At 45.8% G+C, this 9,628-nt stretch overlaps 1 pseudogene; it reads left to right on the top strand.

Moving 5' to 3' along the window:
- The first annotated feature begins 6,968 nt into the window (after nt 1-6,968).
- LOC148902501 (uncharacterized) lies at nt 6,969-9,383 on the top strand (annotated as a pseudogene).
- The last annotated feature ends 245 nt before the right edge of the window (nt 9,384-9,628 follow it).

The following is a 9,628-nucleotide window of genomic DNA, read 5'->3' as shown; positions in this document are numbered from 1 at the left end:
AATAAAGTAGATGTTTGTCCACCATCTATTGTACTTGCTGATATTTTTATCAAGTGAACTACAGACAATGCGCGAACCAGGAGAGAAAACGAAGTTTTAACCGGACAGAGGAGTTCTTGGATTTCGTGATAATGTCTGAGATTATAGAGGAATGGGGGAGTTCAAAGGCAGAAAGTCGTTGGGAAGGAGTAGAAAGGCTGGGAGAGGTGGGGGAGACAGAGGACCCGAGGTGCTGATGGATTTTGTTGATCTTTTCACTAAAAAACATAAGCAGAGTGTTGCATGTCTCAGAGGAATTGAAGTGTGAAGGGAGAGAGATAGGAGGTTGTGTGATTTTGTGATAGAGGGAAAAGAGGGCCCGTGAGTTTCCAGGATTAGAGTCAATGAGTCCAGAGTAATATTGCGATTTTGCACAAGTGATAGAGTCCTTGTAATGGGTAAGGTGAGTTGCGTACATGTCCTTGTGATTAGTGAGCCCAGACTTCCTGTAAAGTCTTTCAAGTTGGCGAGATTTTGCCTTGATGGAGCGGAGATGGGCAGTGAACCAGGGTGCAGACCGGGTGAATTGGACCGACCGGGACTTTACAGGAGCCAGGGCGTTGAGGGTGTTCGTGAGGTCGGTGTTGTACCGGGAAACAAGTTCATCAGGAGATGAGTTGCAGTCCGGAGTCAGAGTGGCGATCATCTCAGTGAGGGTGGCAACATTGATGTCCTTGATGTTGCGATATGAGATGACACGGGGGGGGGGGGGGGGGGGGGGGGGGGGGGAGAGAGAGGGTGATGGAAACAGTGAAAGAAACCAGGAAATGGTCTGTTATGGGGAGTTCATTAGCTGTGCAATTCTTAGGGATAAGGCCAGACATGCAAATGAGGTCCAGGCTGTGGTCTTTTATGTGGGTGGGAAAGTTCGAGAATTGATGGAGACCAAAGCTGTCGAGTGAGGAGGTGAAGTCTGGAGGAATGGAATTGTCCATGTGGATGTTGAAGTCCCCGAGAATAATTACATTTGGTGACAGGGTGGAGAGGTGTGTGAGGACATCAGAGAATTCTTTTAGAAAGTCACAATGTGGTTTTGGTGCACGGTATACAGTGGCTATGATGGTGGGTGAGGGTCCAGAAATTTTACAAGCAAGGCATTCAAACAATAGGGTTTCCTGGAGTGAAACTTGAAGGATTTTCCAGTTCTTGCGGTAAATTATCGCCAGGCCACCTCCACGGCCTGAGAGGCGGGGCTTAGAAATGTAAACAAAGCCTGGCGGAGTCGCGCCATTGAGCTCGGAGAAGTCTCCCGCCATTAGCCAAGTCTCATTTATACAAAAAAAGTCAAGCTTACGGTCAATTAGAATGTCTTGGATAAGACACCCCTTTCCCGTAAGCGAGCGGACGTTGAGGAGGCCGAAGTTGACGCTGGTGGCGTCCCCACTACGAGGCGCATTAGCCGACCTAGCCAGGCCGGCTAACATACGGTGATCGACCAAGCGGCTGCTCCTTCGGCGCGGCTGGCGGACGGATGACCAGAGGGAGGTAATATCCTTGGAGCCATCGAGGTGAAAGCCTCGACGTGATCCGCAGTGGATATACCTCAGGGAAGGGCGACGAGCGATTTTCGGGAACTGGAGAATCGCCGGTGGCACGCTCGTCCACCGGGAGCGGAACTTCAGCAGCTCCGCCGCCGAGTACTGTAGCCGTCCAACAGGTCGATGGAGAAGCGACACGATATTCGCCAGCAACACCGAGAGAGAGGCAGCGGCCAGGTTAGCCCTCGACAGCGGGAACAGGTGGGTGGAGATGATAACGCGGCTTCGTCTGTGATCCGGATAAGCGACCGGGATCAAGTGATGGATCGATAGCCAACGTTCGTAGGTGACTGTCTGGTATTTCCAGAGGCTCGTGAACCATAAAAAAGCTAAAAAGAGGTTAAAAAGGCTAAAAAAAGGTTAAAACATTTCGCGGGAGAGCAGCGGCAGCCAAAGCGCCATATATATATATATATATATATATATATATATATATATATATATATATATATATATATATATATATATATATATATATATATATATATATATATATATATATATATATATATATATATATATATATACATAAACCTCCTCTTCGGTCTTCCTCTCAGTCTCCTGCTAGGCAGTTCAACGCTCAGCATCCTTCTCCCGATATAGTCGCTCTCTCTCCTCTGGACATTTCCAAACCATCTCAGTCTGGCCTCTCTGACTTTCTCTCCAAAGCCTCTAATATGAGTTGTCCCTCTAATACTAATTCCTGAGCCTATCCAACCTGGTCACTGGTCACTATATATATATATATATATATATATATATATATATATATATATATATATATATATATATATATATATATATATATATATATATATATATATATATATATATATATATACACACACACACAGCGGCTGGATAGCGTTCGATAGGGTTCGAATCCCACTTGGGGCAGAGAAAAATGAGCACAAAATATCATCCATTGTGGGTCCTTGGGCAAGACCCTTCACGCTAATGTCTACCTCATACAATGATGAGAGACAATAAATGGAATGACATGCCGGCTCAGACGTGACCCAGCCAAACAAGGTCTGCGTCAGGTGCTGGGGAACCGGAGCACCTTGATGAAAAATGGGCTACTGGAACAGAGCGGAGATGGACGAGATGCGATAACATGGCTCTGTTGGAATGCTACTACTCAAGCAACCCTAGTCAGAGGGGTTACATGCGGAGAATGGAGGCTGAATGGTTACTTCGCGAACCCACAGTCACGGTTGACCACGAAACAAATAATAGCTCAGTGTTCCGATATCCACAAACGGCAATTGCTATCACAACTTGAGATTGATGAGGTACAACACAAATCCTGAGGTGAAAGGCCCCAGGCTGCCACATCAGAGGAAGAGGTTCAACCAGAGATTGGGAAGCAAGCCCCAATGAATGATGAGATTGGGAAGCCAGCCCCAATGAATGAAATGCTGAGCGAAGCAGCAACTGACCTGAGAGATAAGATCATGGCAAGAATAAAAACTGGGCAACTAAGAAACCGATTACAACGGCTATGTGAAGTACCACCTGAAAGTCTCATGGAAACTGTGAATGCAGCACTGAGAACGATCCCGACCGGAACGATCATGGAAACCAATGAGCTGATATACACCTCAGCATCAGTGATCCTCGAGATGCTCGGCTACAAGAGCAACCATGAGAGCCACGAGATTCATTACCCACCATGGAAAAGACGGTTGGAGGCCAAGATCAAGGTGGCTCGGAAAAATGTGAGTCAATTGACGGAGACCCAGAGAGGTGTGAATAAAAGGCCAATACCCAAGAGGTACATGCAGATAACCATACCTGAAGCACTCGAAACTGCCAAACAAGGCTCCAGGCCTTGTCCAATCGCCTAAAGAAGTACACGAAAGAGAATGAGGCCAGAAGAATAAACAGGCTGTTCGCAACACAACCTGCGAAAGTTTACGCTCAGTGGCAGGGTTCTAACAGCAGAGCAGGCCCTCCAAGGTTGGAAACTGAAAGATACTGGAAAGGCATATGGGAGAAGGAGGTCGCACATAACAGCAGTGCACAATGGCTGGTGACTCTGAAAGAGGAGCACAGCAACCTCCCTGAACAGAACCCAGTTACCATCACAGTGGCAGGTATACAAGAAAGAGTCTCAGGTATGAGGCACCAGGCCCGGATATGGTCCACACCTACTGGCTAAAGAAAGTCACAGCTCTCCACGAGCGCCTAGCAGCACAAATGCCCGGGACTCACCCAGGATGGCTAACCGAAAGGCGAACAATCCTGATCATGAAGGATTCCTCAAAGGGTGCAGTTCCTTCCAACTATCGGCCAATAACCTGTCTCTCCACAACATGGAAGCTCATGTCAGGTATCATTGCGGCTAAGATCAGTGGACACATGGATCAGTACATGAGCAAAGCACAGAAAGGCATTAGTAGAAATACTAGAGGTGCCAAACATCAGCTGCTGGTTGACAGAACAGTCGCACAAAACTGCAGGTCCTGACATACCAACCTGTGCACAGCCTGGATTGATTACAAGAAAGCATATGACTCGATGCCACACACATGGATCACTGAATGCTTGGAGTTGTATAAAGTCAACAGGACCCTGAGAGCCTTCGTTGCAAACTCGATGAGGATGTGGAAAACCACACTTGAAGCCAATGGCAAGCCACTAACGCAAGTGTCCATCAAATGTGGCATATACCAAGGTGATGCCCTCTCCCCACTGCTGTTCTGCATAGGACTGAACGCCCTCAGCCAGATAATCGCCAAGACAGGCTATGGATACCTACAATCAGTCACCTCCTCTACATGGATGACATAAAGCTGTATGCTAAGAGCGAAAGGGACATAGACTCCCTGATCCACACAACCAGGATCTACAGCAGTGATATCGGAATGTCATTCGGGCTGGAGAAATGTAGTCGGATGGTGACTAAGAGGGGCAACATAGTCCACACTGAAAGGGTCTCACTCCCTGAAGGAACAATAGCAGACATTGAAAACAGCTACAAGTACCTTGGTATACCAAAGGCCAATGGCAACCTCGAACTAGCAACAAGGAAAGTGGCTATGACCAAATACCTCCAGCGGGTGAGGCAAGTCCTCAGAAGCTAGCTCAATGGCAAGAACAAGACCCGTGCAATAAACAGCTATGCCCTACCACAGGGGTCGGGAACCTATGGCTCGCGAGCCATATATGGCTCTTTTGATGATTGCATATGGCTCGCCAATAAATATTACATATTATAATACATATTGTCATTTTTTTCGTCGTTCATTTCCCGTTGGGGCTGCAGTTGGCGGAAAGCGCCATTTTGATTGGAGGACACTGACCTAGAATGGCAGAAAGCGCCATGTTGATTGGATGATAGTGGCCGTCATGTTGAAACAGGTAAACGCCCCTTTAAATGAGCCCAACTTGTGCAATTCAGCCTGAACGCACCGGAGAATTAGAGGAGAGAAAATGTTCTGATTCTAATTTGCAATGAAACAATACCATCGATGAAACAGTCGAATGTCAGTGACATTTTAACAAGCCCCAAGTTAACGTAGTAGATTGCAGATAGCAAGTGTGGAAGCTTATGAGCCGTGTGCAGGCTAGCTAGCAGTAACTTCGCCTCTGGACCGGCAAATTGAATTTCATTCCGATCGTTTTCCTGGATTTTAACCAAACACGAGGAACGGAAAATCATCCATGTTAACTGTGAGTACTATCACAAAGTTATTTTAAATAATACATTCTGATATTTTGTTGAAAAGTGGCAGCGCGTGTGTGCGCGCGCGCGTGCGGATTTCGCTGAAAAATATTTCTAAATATTTTACTTTTATGGCTCTCTTAGTCAAAAAGGTTCCTGACCCCTGCCCTACCAGATACCATGCAGGAATAATAAGGTGGCCAAAGGAAGAGATTCAGACCACGGATGTTAAACCCAAAAACTCCTCATCATGCATGGAGGGTTCCATCCCAAGTCCAGCAACATTATGGCAATCTGCGTAAATGGTCATCATACTCACCTTTTGTCATTCAGTTGGAGGGCACCAGTTGACAGTCAGTTTCGCTTCTGCATCGGACATTCATTCGTGCAACCCAGCTTGATCTCCGGTCACCCTAGCACGGATGCACCAGGAGTTCTCCCCTTCTGAAGAACGTCCTTCTCCCAATTCTGAAAGAAGCTGGTTAGCATGGAAACCCTATACAATATAATAACTGATTCTGCCTGAATCTCTGACTGACACCTGCCCCCACTCAACTTATTCGTCAATTTCACTCTTAATGCAGAGAAATTCTTTTAATGGGCACTGCATTCAATTCATAATAATAATGATCATGTCACAATCATTATCTAAATCAATCTATAAACTCTTACGAAAAGTTCCACAATATCAACTGGTGAATCTCTTTTGAGTAATTAATCACCAGCGAAACAAGCAACATTTATCTTGCCAATTCTATCCAATTTGAGATAAATGTTCCTATCATTTAGCCTAATTTACTGACTATTTTATTTACTTTTTCCAGTTGAACTGTCATTTTATACAATTTCCATATAATTTTGCAGTCACCCAAATCAGGTTTTCAAAATTATTTGTCCCGATCGCAGACAAAAACATTGGACTCCTGACTTCAAGGTGTTCAATTCTCTGAGTAAAAACATTTTATCCAATCTAACAAAAACACTTTACTTTTGCCTTCAAATTCACTCAAGTTCGGCTTCTGTTTATTCATCTGTTTGTTGGCTTATTTATTTGTTCACTCAGTCTAATTTGCCTGCCTATTTAATGTAGTTTTTGTTTCTAGTGGACGGTATTCATCAAAGGGCTATGGGAAAAAATAGTGTTATGGCATTCATGAAGACTTCGAGCTGGCATGGTTTGACAGGTTTCCCAATGAGACAGGATAGTCATCTGCATGGCACCTCTGTTGAGTCCTCTTGTAATGACAAGGCAGCCTCTCGTCCTGTGAAGAAGAGAGAACTGGGCGGCAGAATCACATGCGGCAAAAACAATGTTTTTTGCACAATACGTTTGTGAAAGTTAACGCAAACCTTATTCATTTTATTTCCATTTACCTATTCAGCGAACAAATCAATTTGCCGATCCTGGAATGTGGCTGTGAATTTACCCTCACCCCTTTAGGGCATAGAAGAAGGGGGAGGAGTTGGCTCCCCACTCTCTCTGGGCAACACCCCCCCCCCCCTCGCGCCTTCCCCCGTCCCTTTGTTACAGCGAATCTCACACCCAAGGCACTCAGCTGTCAACGTATATGCTCAAACAACGCACGTATACACACGCACACACAAACACAAATGCACACATAGATTTACATATACATAGAAACACACAAAAACGGCTCCTCTAAATGCCCCCCCCCCCCCCAGCCGACTCCTCTCTGTGCCCACGGACTGTCCCCTGGATAATGAAACTCCCTGGGAAACCCCGTAGTAACGGCTAGCAGTGCTGATAATGCACTGGCTGGTGTTGATGAATGCATTAATGTTACGGTAATCCACAATCTATTGCAGCTGCAAATAAAGAAAGAACACATAATTGTCTGGCTCCAAATTTATAAATCATTTTTTCGCCAGCCCTCACACGAGAATTCCAGGATTTCAACCCTTCTGAAGATTCCCACCCGGAATTGCCCCGGTCTTACAGTACGTCGGCTGAGCGCGCGGCAGCAGACTTTGTCTCGACCCGAAATGGCGTTAATCAGTCACGTGCGAAAACTCCGCACATCGGCTCGAATTAGGATGGTCCGCCTTGACACGATCAAAATTCGTATTACTAGCCAAAGATACGCAGATTAACCGTAAATAGAATTACTTTTGGCCAAAAGAATTCCACAATACATTCAATCAAAACATAGCTGAATGCTAGCGGTGCCACTCACCCGTGAAAACAAATCCTGAACGACGGACACCAAGAAGGGAGGGACTTTGTTCACTGTAACACATGGCCCACTCCCCCCACCCCCTCTCAAAGCCATCAGCTAGGACCCGGAGTCTCTAGGCATCAATAATAATGGATTTATTTTGATCGTTCGTCCCTGATTCATTGCTTCTACGGGCGTTGATAGCAGAGGATGGTTAAATCATCCGGAAGCCAGACGTTGTACAGAAATTTGGTTTAATCATGAAGAGAGCAGAGACATCACGGTCGGCCAAGGAGGAGACGTGGAGAGGAGAGAGAGAGAGAGAGAGAGAGAGAACTGCAATGGGAGAGCATTTATACGACGCACAGTGTGTGACGTGATAGGATGTGAGGCAATGTAGATGTGACATCATGTAAAGGAAGGCAGGATATGACGTATCAGGAAGTCCAAAACGTAAACAAAGATTAGAAAGTGATGTTTAGAGATGTTTGTATAGCGAATTACCCCAACAGAGAGAGCCACTGTCCAAGATGAAACATCCAAGCTCAATGAATACATCAAAGAGAAGGCTCCAACGGATGATATACTCAGAGAATATCTGAGACAATGAGGAACAGAGGATGAGGTGCTGGAAGACGGACAGTCATGGGACGAAAAGCCCTTACACGGGATGTACCACTGAACCATAACTGAAGTGACTGATCTCAAGAAGTCCTATCAGTGGCTAGAGAGGGCTGGTCTAAAGGACAGCACAGAGGCACTCATCCTGGCTGCTCAAGAGCAGGCCCTGAACACCAGAGCCATAGAGGCACAGATATACCACACCAGTCAAATTCCAAGGTGTAGGTTGTGCAAAGAGGCACCTGAGACAATCCAACACATAACTGCAGAGTGTAAGATGCTGGCAGGGAAAGCCGACATGGAGCGCCATAACCAGGTGGCGGGCATAGTCTACCGAAACATCTGTGTGGAGTATGAACTGGAAACCCCAAGGTCAAAATGGGAAACACCTCCCAAGGTAGTACAAAATGACCGAGCAAAGATCCTGTGGGACTTCCAGATACAGACTGACAAGACGGTAATGGCCAACCAACCAGATATCGTGGTCATAGATAAAGGGCAAAGGAAAGCCGTTGTCATGGATGTAGCGGTACGGAGGTCACCTTTACCTTCCAGGCTCTCTCATGCTCCTCTCTGAGCTCTTGGTATTTCTCGATTTTCTGATGTTTCCCTCACTCCGTACCGCTACATCCATGACAACGGCTTTCCTTTGCCCTTTATCTATGACCACGATATCTGGTTGGTTGGCCGTTACCATCCCGTCAGTCTGTATCTGGAAGTCCCACAGGATCTTTGCTCGATCATTCTGTGTGTGTGTGTGTGTGTGTGTGTGCGTGTGTGTGTGTGTGTGTGTGTGTGTGTGTGTGTGTGTGTGTGTGTGTGTGTGTGTGTGTGTGTGTGAGTGCGTGCGTGTGCGTTTGTGTGTCTTTGTGTGTTTTGGGTCTCAACATTTGATTTCCAAGCAAGGTTTTCCAAGTAAAGTGGGACTTCCACATTAGGGATTGAGGGTAGGGTGACTGGATCAGGGTTTCAAAGTACAGTTTACAAGGTATGGTTTCCAAGTTAAGTGTTTCAAAAACAGATTTCAAAGGGACACGTTGATCTTGCTTCCTTCTGTGCCATTTTTCAAGTATTGGGAAACTGCATATGCACTTGAAATGCATGAGATCACCCAAAGGTAATCCCCCTGCATTACCTTTGACCTTTTTGCAGGCTTGAAAAAGGCTTACAGGTTGTAAGGCAATAAGATGAACGCTTGTATGATTGTAGTGTTGTAAAAGAGGCTCTTCAGACGAGTGGGGCTCAGACCTTAATATGAGCGTCACTTCCATCCATCTACAGCTCCGTTTTGTGCCACTCATCTTCTTCAGCGTTCCAGTTCAGGTGGAGCTGGAATGATCGTGTCATCCCTTCTCAAACACAGACAGTTGCATCCACATCTCAATTTTTTGGACTGATACAGCTTCTCATATGCTCTAAAAATCAGGGTGCACTTTGGTGTTGCAACTACATGTGGATATATGACAGTTACAATGAAAAAAATTGCTGCAGAATAAGGAAGGAGCAAACCACATTTTTCGGTGTATAAGGTGCACACGAAAGCCTTGATTTTCTTCAAAAGATGCCCCTGTGCCTCATACGTC

The sequence above is a fragment of the Hippocampus bargibanti genome, linkage group LG02, assembly GCF_051943395.1.
Source record: "Hippocampus bargibanti isolate YZ-2025 linkage group LG02, ASM5194339v1, whole genome shotgun sequence".
NCBI classification, from domain to species: domain Eukaryota; kingdom Metazoa; phylum Chordata; class Actinopteri; order Syngnathiformes; family Syngnathidae; genus Hippocampus; species Hippocampus bargibanti.
Note: the sequence above shows the minus strand (reverse complement) of the source record. Positions and strands in the feature narration are given on the sequence as shown.